General features: G+C 43.0%; 1 protein-coding gene across 1 annotated transcript in view; it reads right to left on the bottom strand.

Annotated features, from left to right (window-relative positions):
- The window catches only part of fundc1 (FUN14 domain containing 1), a 497,656-nt gene that overhangs the window by 42,405 nt on the left and 442,883 nt on the right, over window positions 1-12,368 (bottom strand). The window lies entirely within an intron of this gene.

The raw sequence follows: 12,368 nt of genomic DNA, 5'->3' as shown, positions 1-12,368 counted from the left end.
CTGAACCAAGATCGGCATCATGGTTGGGGTGTCACAATTGAGACCCTGTTGTTTCTTTTCTGGTTGGCAAGCGGAGCATCTTACAGGGTGGTCTCCAAAGCATTCGGATACCTCGTTCGACTGTCCATCGCATCGTCCACAGAGTCACGGAGGAGGTTGTGGCCATTCGCCACCAGGTCATCCACCTTCCAAAAACCCCTGAAGACCTGGAGGTGGTGTCCCAGGGGTTTGCAGGGCTGGCATGGCATTGAGGTTTTTTTTAAAGCTGCAGGTGCCATCGATGGCTGCCACATCAGGATCAAGCCTCCAAGCGGCCCTGATGGTCACTGCTACAGGAACGGGAAACCGTTCCCCTCTATCATCCTGCAGGCTGTGTGTGACCATCAGGGCCGCATCATTGACACCTACGTGGGCTGGCCGGGGTCGGTGCACGACTCCAGGGTGCTCCGCCACAGCCCACTGTACAGGCAGTCCGTCTACCCTCCTCCAGGGCACTTCATCCTCGCAGATGGTGGGTACCCATGCCTGCAAAGCCCGCTCCCACTCATCACTTCCTACAAACATGGGAATCAAGGTGTGGCTGCCCAGCGCTTTAACAGCCATCATTCCAAGGCACGCTCTGTGATAGAGCGTGCTTTTGGAATGATGAAAACCAGGTTCAGAGCCATCTTCCTGCAAGCGCTGGAGGTCCACCACACATGTGGCTTTTCTCATTTCTTTGAAATATATTTCAATTAATTAATTTATGTATTACAGGTTGTTACCGCTTGTGCCATCCCCCACAACATCTGCCTCAGTGCTGGAGACTTTGTGGTGGCGGAGGATGAGCCTGAGGAGGATGGTGGAGATGATGGGGGGGAGGCTGGTTTGGAGGATGTCAGCGATGCACGTTGGCGGGACCAGCTGTGCTGTGAGGTGTCTGCCCTGGAAGAGGCTCCACTGGACCCTGACTACTGTTAACAGGTAACAAATGAATGAATTTACATTTAAAAAAATAGTCTAACATTTCATCAATAGTATGTAGATTTTGTATTTATTATCTCCTATTTGTCTATTTATGATTCAGTCTTGGTCATGTAGCAGCCGTCGACAGCCAGCCCTGCAAACCGATGGACGATGCAGTGGACAGTCAAGACGCATCTTGAAGCTCTCTCTGCAGACCACCCAGTAGGATGCTTCACTTGTCAACCAAAAAAGAGCAGCCACGGGTCTCAGCTCCAGCACTCCATCCATGATATTCATCTGTTCAGCAGATCCAGCAGCCCTGTTAGGGACTTCCTGCTTCTAAGTTGTTGAAACGGTCTTGGAACAGGACACTCAGGTTAATCCTGCACCAAATATGCATTTTATTTTTCTTTGTCAGATATTTCTCTTATTTTCTATGTTTCCCTTCATGATTTTATGTATATATGTTCAACCATGTTCAAACTAAATTGTTGTGAATAAAAGTATTAAGTTTGATCCATTTCTCCATTATTTTCTCAATTACATTTTTTTGTTTAATACTTTAAAACATTACAGGTTACAGAAAAGAATCTTGAAGTTCATTTTAATACTGTTTCAAGACATTCTCAATATTTTTAATGTCACTGCAGCTTCCTGTTGTCAACATTTACATGAGTGATTCTGGTACTTTTAACTTAAATAGTTGACCAACAGTCCACTGTGGTGCTTTTAGAGGCAATTCAAATGCACCCACACTAGGCTAAATTTAATGTTTTTTTTTTAAATTAAAATGATCAAAATCACACACTTAAATAATGTTTTTGGGACTGTTGGAGAGCTAATTCAGAGAAAATAGTTTGCAAAGCTGAGCCTGAGCAAAGATGTGATAATAGTTTTTAATACTTTCTAAGGTCTTAATTTGACCAAAACAGATTAATCACCTTTTAAGACTTTAAGACCCAGCAGATACCCTGTAATATTAAACAATTCACATTTGTAAACAAAAATAAAATCAACAGTTTAATACAGAACTGATTTTATATAGATATTTTTATTATATATACATGTTTAATCTTTGATAACCATTTTTTCGAGCAAACTAAAAAGCCTGCCAAAATTCTCCCTTCTCTCCTGTGCCCTCTGCTGCTCTGCCTCCCTCTGCAGCCTCATGTCCTCCCTGATCAGCTCCAGAAGCTGGTCATCGCTGTCCCTTCTCCCTTTTCTTCCACCTGGCTGACTTCCTCCTGGCTGACCATATTCATCCTCACTCTCCTCCCTTTTACTCCACTGCTGTACTTGGCCCTGGGGTGTCCTCACGGATAGAGGCAATTAGGACAGGCGGACTGGTTGAGGGTCTCGGTCCTAATACCTCATCCATGAGGTCAAACCAGGGCCAAGATTCCTGATGGAAGGTTTGGTGTGAGAAGCAAGCTGACAAAGAGAGTCTCTGACTTTGGGAACCAGCTCGTCTGGGGCACAGATGAGGATATTAGTCTTATTTTCATTCAGCTGTAGAAAGCTCCCACCATCCAGGTTTTGATAGAGTGTAAGCAGGTGTGTAACAGCTGCAGCTTAGACATCTCATGGGGCTTAAAGGAGATGTACAGTTGGATGTCATCTGCATAAAGATGGTAGGAGATTCTGTTGAAGGAGCTCAGAATGTGCTGAAGAGGAAGCAGACAGAGGAGGAAGAGCAGAGGCCCCAGCACAGAACCTTGTGGGACACCATGGGTAAGGGAGGTGGTGGAGGACCTAAACTTGGAGAAGGCCACAGAAAAGGAGCGCTCAGAGAGATAAGAGGAGAACCACTCCAGAGCAGATGCTTATAGGTCTACCCAGTCTCTCAGCCTCTCCAGTAGCAGGTGATGGTCAACAGTGTCAAAGGCTGCAGTCAGGTCCAGCAGGACCAGAACAGAACAGTCCCCTGCATCACTGTGAGTCAGAAGGTCATTAGAGACCCTAAGAAGAGCTGTTTCAGCAGAGGAGAGGCAGGAGAGACAATACAGTTCCTGCGCTAATTAAAATAGTTAAGTAATCAATAAAACTTGAGTTTTTAGACAACATTTTCATACTGATGATGTATTCTCTTAATAAATCCAACTAAATTAGATGGTACTAGACGAGTAGTAAAGTGTCGATATCGGTATTGATATCTGTATTGGCAATACTGGTCCTGGATTTACTTGGTATTGGATCAATACCAAATTTTGCAGTATCATACAGCACTTGTGTCTAGTTCACATACCCCTTACCATCACGGCCGTCTTTGTAGATGGGATATGCTGTTTTACAGCCTTTTTCCAGTAGAAGTCATTTCTAAAGTAATTTGTCAGAATATCTAGGTTTCAGAACCAAGACCAGACTAGCTTCAGGGGGAGGAGAAATGCCAGGTAATGGGCTACTTTCTCCCATTTGCAGGAAAAAGCTTTACATCGACCACATTTCAGTTGAGACAGGAAAATGCATGAATGCATTCAAAATGGTTTGGGGGTATTTCTTATTATGAAATGACAATATCAGATGATTATTCGTGATATGGAACCTTTGCAAAAACTGTACAATTAATCCTCAATTGTGTGCCTTAGGTGATATTTGTTATAGCGGGGTCCGGGATCAAAAATCCAAATAATTGGAGATCCAGATAAAAATCCAGGTAAGGGAGAGAAACGGTGGCTAATCTAGGTACATGAAGATGGTCAGAGAATCAGGCATGAACAGGAAGGCTGGAGAATCTATTTGCTAAGGCTTTCAGTAATTTGTCAGGGAGCCGGTGGCAGGCTGAGTTTTTCTTCTTCCATGAATTAGGAAGGCTGGACACCTAAAAGGCGTATTGCTGCCACAACAACCACCCCCACCACCGAGTTTGCACAACCCATCATATACAACAAGCACACGAACCCCCCCCCCCCCCCCCCCCCCCGTACACACCCTAACCCCACAGGGAGGCTAACCCCACGCTCGTTTCCCCTCCCCCCCATCACAAACATCCACCACCATTGGCGACCCTCGATCCTCTGTAGTCCTAGAGCCCCCAGTCCCCTGCAAGCACGCAGTCCCCCAAACCTCCTCAGGTGACACGTCACCAAAGCCCAGAAAGGCCTCTGCAGCTGCAGTCACCTCGCGGGCCACGTCTGACTTGTTTGATGCCACATGCTTCACCCTCCATATTGCCTCCACTAAATGACAGTATATATATGACAGCAGTTGGATTTCTTGAATGAAAAAACCATCCCAGCAGAATAAACGTAGAGCAAATGAGTAACTCAATAGGTCTAAATGCTATTCAGACATTTTCTTTGATCAGGAATGTACCACTGATATTTGGAGATGTAGTTCCAGAAGGCAATGCACACTGGAGACTATTGCTGCTGCTTCTTCAAATAATCAATCTTGTGTTTTCACCGGTCATTACAGAAGGCATGACCGTATATCTGAAGCATCTCATTATTGATCGTCATAAGCTATTCAAAGAGCTGTACCCACAACAGAGCCTCATACCCAAACACCACTTCATGACACATTATCCTCGAATCATACGAAAAATTGGCCCAATAATTCACTTTTGGTCAACCAGATTTGAGGCCAAGCACAGTTTTTTTTTAAAACACTGTCAAAATTTTCAAAAACATTACAAAGACTTTAGCTCAAAAACATCAAATGGCAATAGCATACCACTGGGAGTCATTGCCTTTGAAAAGCATTGATTCTGGACCTGTTAACACAGTAAAAATAAGCGCGTTAAGAAATGGTGACATGGTGGCTGATAACCTGCACGTTGACATGAACTCTGAGGTTGATGTGGTATCTTGGGTTGCATGTTATGGAACTGAGTATCGCCCTGGACTTGTTGTGTGCTCAAAGATTGAAGGGGGAATACCAGTATTTAGTCAAATAACTGAAATTATTGTTTGTGCTGGGAAAAATTTTCTGGCAGTCAAACACTTTGAGACGCTGGGATTTGCTGAGCATTTTCACTCGTACCATGTGGCAAAGGGAAGTGAGTTTGATACTTCTCTGTTGAGGGTTGATTTGTTGCAGTTTTTCAAACCATTTGATCTTTAGACAACTTACGGTTTTGAGAGGAATGATTTGTATGTGGTTCTTGTGCATGTGCTGTTATAGCAGACATCAAAATAGTAAAAGATATTTTTGTTTTTGGATAGCTCCAGTTTGGTACAAACTTGGGTGATAAAGCACCATGGCCTTTTGTTTTAGAGAAAATTGTACAACACCAGTTTATGAAACAGATTCTGCTTCTTTGCATAATTTGTTCCTCATTTTGAGGTTCATTACTTGTACTCATGATTCATTGTACAGTAAACGAGAAGACCATATGCTTAAGTGACTGAAGGATGTCCTTTGTTTTCTCACAATTTTTGGAACAAATTGTAACACATTTTAGTGTTTCCATTTTCAAATAAATATTTGAAAATTCTGTGGTCAGTTGCTTATTGATGTTCAATTGTCTTTAAAGTGCTATTGATTTCAAATTAAAATGCTAAAATTGACTGTATTTCAGTGATTAACTCCCTTTGCATGGTGTTATTGGACTCCATATGGTCCATATTAGACACTGTCGGAGTTCTTTCTACACTTTAAGAGTAAATTTTACAACAAACTCAGTGATCATCTGGGGCAAGTGTCCAGTGTTAAAACAACACTGGACACTGGACACCGGAGTTAAACAAATAACACTAGAATAGTGTGGAATCTTTAACACTTTGAGAGTATGAATGAACTCTTTGGAAGATTTCATTTGACTTTTGACAGACATAAACATAAACATTAATCGATTATTAAATTCTTTTCGATATGACATTCATTGTAGATAAAACAGAATATGATTGTAAACCTGTACATTGAAAGAAATCATTATATGAGACCAAATTAAGAATATATTTTTTCCAAGATTAAAGTCTCATCTTCTGCATGGACCTTGAATTTGCAGCAGCATGTAAACAGTGGCAGAAAAGAAGTAAGGCAATGGAACTGGTATGACTACTTACTGGTGCAAGGTTACAGACAGCCTGTGTGTTGAGGTGAAAAGCACACTTGACCCTGATGAAGCAGGCTGTGGAGAAACCAATGTCTGGTGACCTCTGACATTACAGTGGACTAATAACTTTGGACATTTCCAACGCTACAATGCTACAGAGTCATATGACATAGCCATAATACAATTACAGAAATATTTAACAAAATAATGTTTCATATTCCAACCTAAAGAAACAGAACATCGTCTGAATAGGCTCTGTACCAGATTTATTCTATGGTTGTTGCCATTCATGTGGGGACAGAAATTGTGTCTAAGTAGTTGGACTGCACCCATAACTTTTCAGATTCTCTGTTCTACCCTGAAGAAATGTTTTATGTGCTTTTTTCTTTAGTCAACAGAAGTTCCAGCCGTGTACCTCCAGAAGAGATCCTTCTTGGGCCCTGCTTTGCTGTTTGACGGGTCCCGCTGTCTTGTGGCATTCATAACCACCCTCATCACCACATTAGAAAAAGAAGATGTAGCGGTGAGGATTGACTACATATTTCTTAAGTGATCAATAAGATGTGATATTCCGTATAAATATGAAGTATTAATCTGATTTATCTTTGAATGTTAGATTTTTTTTCTGTGTCCTGTCTGGCTGTGAAGCAAACTGAATTAGCCTTACAGATTTACTCTCAGGTGGAGCATCAAAGCTTCTGCTTTTAAAGTCACGCCTGACACTTAAAACTGTATTGTTATTTGTTACATTCTGGTCTCATTCACGACAAACTCCAGAATATCTATTTCCCACCCAACGGGGTAGTAAGGTTTATTAACAAGACTACACCAACATACAGTCTCCGCTGACACCCCATACCGGCATGTCCTCTAAAAACGCCCGTGCAGCAACACAATACACTGTGGAACCAACCAAGCCAAACAACAATGCACATCATTACATCCCTTCTCTTTTTTTTCTTTTTGATTTGTCCTTCTTCTTACTAAGGGAGAAACAATATGAAACACTAACAGAACACAAAAACATTCCCAGAACACAAAAACATTCCACTATTCGAACATATACATTTCTGCAACTGTAGTGGACATGTGTGTCCATAGAACACATAACTTCTCCCCTCAACCAATAAAGACTGTCAAGTCCTCATTATGGAACATAGTCCTTGTACCAAAGTGGTGGAACCACTTTGCGACCTGACCGTGTCCTGATACCCCCTGTTACCACGTCAGACTCGATCCGCTGCTCACGACTTTCCGACGGATCCGTCACTGAGCTGCTCAGTGCCCCAGTGTCTGTCATGGTATTGTCTGGATCCATCACGCCTGCATGTCTCAGGTGCTTCCGATTCCTCCTCAGGACACTCCCAGAATCCAACCGCACCTCATAGGACCTCGGGTCAACAGTCCCAACAACCACTCCCCTGCTCCAAGTGGAGTGGCGGTCCAAAGGCTGAACTCTGACACTGTCCCCAAGCGTCAAAGAGTCCATGTCACGTGCTGACCGATCATTGCACTCTTTTTGGCGCTTCTGTTTCATCTGCAACTCCCGCCGGGCAGGAATGACTTTTGGCCTTAGCAGGCTCGTCCTGGTTGGCAAAAGCGTCCGTGTTCTCCTGCTGAGCAGCCTCTGAGCTGGGCTGGTCTCCAGGCCTTGTGATGGTGTGTTGTGATGGTCCAGAATCGCCAGATACGGGTCCTGCCCTGCCAGTTTTGCCTTTAGCAGCAGCCTTTTTGCTGTCTTCACCGCTGATTCGGCCTTCCCATTACTCTGAGGGTAACCTGGCGAAGATGTTTTGTGCTGAAAATCCCGCAGTCGACTAAATCTCAGAAACTCACCGGACGTATACTGCGGTCCATTATCTGAGACAACCATGTCTGGGATGCCCTGTCTGGCAAAGTGGGCCTTCAACTTCCTAATCACTGTGGTGGACTTAGTGTCCGGGAGATAGCCAATTTCCCAGAAGTTTGAATATTAGTCCACTGTGATAAGGTAGTCCTTGTTGTCAAACATGAACAGGTCTGAGGCCACCTTAGCCCATGGTCTCGTCGGGATCTCGTGAGGAACCAAAGTCTCTTTCTGCTGTCTGTAATCTACTGACCTGCAAATGTCACACTTAGTCACATACGTCTTAATTTGTTCATTCATGCCTGGCCAATACACACACTCTCTGGCTCTCCGTAGGCAACCTTCTACAACTAGGTGTGTCAAGTGCAGTTTGGCTATGATCTGCTGTCTCATGACAGTTGGGAAAACAACACGTTCACCCCTAAAGACAAGTCCATCCTGACTACTCAGTTCATCCTGGAACGAGAAGTATGGTCTGATGTCACCGTCAGTGTCCCTTTTGTCAGTTGGCTACCCTCTGTGAATTGTGTCTATGAGGGTTTGTAGTGCTTTGTCCTCCTGTGTAGCAATCCTTATGCTGTTTAGTCTGTCCGGTGAGATGGGTTCATGAGTGACCAATGTCAATGCTCTCCATTTCCTCCTCTATGGAACCCTGAGGTGAGCACTCTGAAAGATATGCCCTACTCAACGTGTTGGCTAATAGCATGTCTTTGCCTGGCACATACACCACATCTAAGTCATATTTCCGCTCTGTAGAGGAGCTCTGTGGACGGGGTTAGATGGCTGAAATTGACAGAAAACCAAACAGCTCTGGATGTAGTCTGATACGTCTCGACACATTTCCGGCCAGTAAGCAATCTGGCTCTGGGCACCGAACGTGGCCTTGACACCTTTGTGTCCAGCGGAAGGAGAGTCATGAGCTTGTGTGACCGTAACCCTTCTTAGGGAATGCAGCGCCACCAGAACAGGTGATGACGGAGGTTTGGAGATGTGCATCAAATGTGTAGGTAATGATGGAGTGTGTCAAAGCAATTTGAACTGGTCTAATGTTACAAAAAGTGAGTTGAGGTCATACTCTATAAAGACGGAAGAATTATTGAGATACAATGTTTTACCCAATGAGGCCATTAGGTGTACTGATCCAAATTGTGCAAATATGAAACATAAAGTGGACATTTTATGATCAAATGATAGGAGTTCTTATTGAGAGCGATAAGCCACTTCATAAAGTGGTCGGCAGCTCTAATATTAAGTTGCCCGGGTGGAACATGTATGTAGCTGGATTCCATGAGCAAGCCCAAGTAGCAACAAGGGAATGGGCCCAAGCGAGTAGACCCAGACAAGACCTGCTATATGAAAATAAAAAGCTTACACATGCTAGATATAAGTATGCTATTAGGTTCATTAAGAAGGGCGATCACACAATGAGGTCTGATTCCTTGGCTGGGAAACTACTATCAAAAAATGTCTTGGATTTTTGGAAAGAGATACAAGTTCTTAATAAAAACAAAACTGTTTTGCCTCACTGTGGTGAAGGTATGTCTGGACCAGACAATATTGTTGAGCATTGGAAACAGCATTATGATGCTCTATTTAACTGCATATGTAGTGAACAAATGAATGTAACAGTGATAAACAGCACAGAGTCCATTAGTGTTACAGCTTGTGAAGTGCGTCAAGCAGTGATTGAGCTTCCAGACAGTAAATCTTGTGGTCTGGATGGAATATACACGGAACATCTGAAATATGCTAACTTTAGGTTATTACCTCTACTGGCCATCTGTTTTACTAGTTGTTTGATACATGGCATTCTGCCTGATGCACTTATGTCTATTATTCTGGTGCCTGTCATAAAAGACAAAGCAGGTAGAGCAGGTAGCATGGACAACTATAGGTCCGTTGCAATGGCAAGCATTGTATCCAAGGTTATAGAAAAAAGTGCTACTAAGTAGGCTAAAGGATTTTATCTACTCTACAGATAATCAGTTTGGGTTCAAGTCTAAGCTTAGCACAGATTTGTGCATATTTGCTTTAAAAGAAATCATTAGGAAGTTTCAAAGAGGCAACTTGTCTGTGTTATTATCCTTTATTGAGCCTTTGACCATGTAAATCATTTGAAACTGTTTGTTAAAATGCGACAACAAGGGGTTCCTAAGTACATTCTGAGGGTCCTAGTCTACTGGTGTGCTAATCAGGATATGCAGGTGAGATGGGGTTGTAGATTTTCTGCTCCTTATGGTGCTACTAATGGAGTAGAGCAAGGCGGGGTACTCTCTCCTGTGCTTTTCAACTTGTACATGGATGAACTGTCACAGCAGTTAAATAATTGCAGAACTGGTTGTATGATTGGATCAACCCTAGTCAACCATCTGATGTATGCTGACGATCTTGTCATCCTGAGTCCTAGTAGTGTGGGATTACAGGAACTGCTAGATATAAGTATGGGGTGGATTTTGACATCAATTACAATTCTAAGAGTGTCATCATGACCTGTAGAACAAAAGAAGATAAAGGGTTACAGTTTCCCCAATTTGAATTATGTGGTAATGTTTTGCCTGTGACGGACAAAAATAAATATTTGGGGCACTTTATTAATGATGAATCGGCTGATGATGATGATATTGATCGGCAATGTCGTAGAATGCATGCACAGGCCAATATGTTAGTGTTTAGGTTTAGTATGTACACTAATGCAGTTAAAATGACACTCTTTAAAGTATACTGTACTCAATTATTTGCAGCTCATTTGTGGTCTTCCTATAAGCAAACAAGTCTTAGGCGTCTAAATGTAGCATATAATGATTGTCTGAGAATATTATTAAAGAGGCCTCGTTGGGAAAGTGCGAGCTGCTTGTTTGTCTCTTCTTGGATCAGTACATTCCACGCTATGTTGAGGAACTTGATGCTTAAGTTTATTTGTCGAGTTAATCAATGTGAATATGTTATTATTAAGTGCTTGGTTAATGTTGACTGTAGTACCGCATGCTATCAGTCTGAATTATGGCATTATTGGTATAGGTGTTCATATTGACTTCCTTGTATCTTTGTATTTTCTTGTGTAGCTTTTATCTTATGTTTGTTTTTATTGTCTTTGTTTGTTTTTATTGACCTTGAGTTTCTTAATAAAAGTTGATTGATTGATTGATTGATTGATTGATTGATTGATTGATTGATTGATTATCAGAGCTTTCATATCTAGAAGAACTGAGTTCTGGGTGTAAAAAGGAAAGAATTTGGTTTGCGTTAAGCTATGAAGTTGATTCTTTTCAAAAAGGCATCAGACACTATCTGTGTGTCTACCTCACCCTTTGGAAGACCCTCATTATGGATCTGAAAGTCAGAGAGGTCGGATGACCTCTGGCACTGAGGTTTGTGGGCAGCAGTAGCGCAGCAGGGTGAGCACGTTGTCCAGTAATCGGAAGGTTGCAGGTTCGATCCCGGCTCCAGACAGAGAATTCTGCTGTTGTGTCCTTGGGCAAGACACTTAACCCACCTTGCCTGCTGGTGGTGGTCAGAGGGACCGGTGGCGCCTGTGCTCGGCAGCCTCGCCTCTGTCAGTGTGCCCCAGGGCTGCTGTGACTACATCATAGCTCATCCCCACCAGTGTGTGAATGTGTGTGAATGGATGAATAATAAACTGTAGCGTAAAACGCTTGGGCCCCTTACTCTGAGAGGCGCTATACAAGTGGGGGTCATTTTTCATTTAACATTTGTAGAATAACCGTAGCGCCGACTCGTCAGTCCAGAGATGTTTTCCGGGTCGCAACAGATGGCTGGAACCGTTTGCGTCTAGAACGACTCTTAAGGAGTCGGAACAATATCAGCTTTGTTCTGCAGGAACCATTTACTATGTTAGCGGTAGGCAGCTTTTAGAAGGGTTTTGGCATAAATTTCATTTAATGAAATTCCCACCTCTGACAGAACTTCCAAAATGTTCCGGGGGAGGCGGGGGACATTGAGTCGGAATGGATCCTGTTCCATGCACTCCCTATGGTCCCACAAGGAGGCCATCAAACTCTACTTTTGACCTGCATCACTGACCTTTGGTGAGAGATTTTTGCACCTGCAGCTTTTAGCTGACCCATTACATGGTTCAGCTTGGACAGGTGGTCGCCCAAAGTCTGTTTACGAATCAGAATATCATCAACGTAGATGATGGTACCATGCTCACGAGCATCGGGGCAGGCTTTGTACAAGAAGACGTTAAACTCAGAGGGTAAGTTAAAGTAGCCAAATGTAGCCAAACGAAGCCCAGTAGGTGCTGTTACAGGGTCAAATTATACCTTTTTCCAAGAGTCTGTCAATGATTTCCTGGACTGGTCCATGGGATGCCAGGGGAATATTGTATATCAGGAAATAAGACTCCAAATGCTGCGAAGCTACTTTCTCCACCAGCTGACTTCTCCATGCTGAAACAGGCGCTTCTGCGCTTTTTTTCTTCAGAGGACTTACAAGACATTCATTCCTACCCGAAACCACAGCAGATGTATTAAAGTATGAGTGAAGGACCCCTTTTGTTCTATACAGACCATGTTGTGCTCTCAGGTCTTACAAATTAATTTGATTATGTATATTCAAGAG

This window comes from Nothobranchius furzeri, chromosome 14, assembly GCF_043380555.1.
Source record: "Nothobranchius furzeri strain GRZ-AD chromosome 14, NfurGRZ-RIMD1, whole genome shotgun sequence".
Lineage (NCBI taxonomy): Eukaryota > Metazoa > Chordata > Actinopteri > Cyprinodontiformes > Nothobranchiidae > Nothobranchius > Nothobranchius furzeri.
This window is presented reverse-complemented; position numbering and strand designations above follow the sequence as displayed.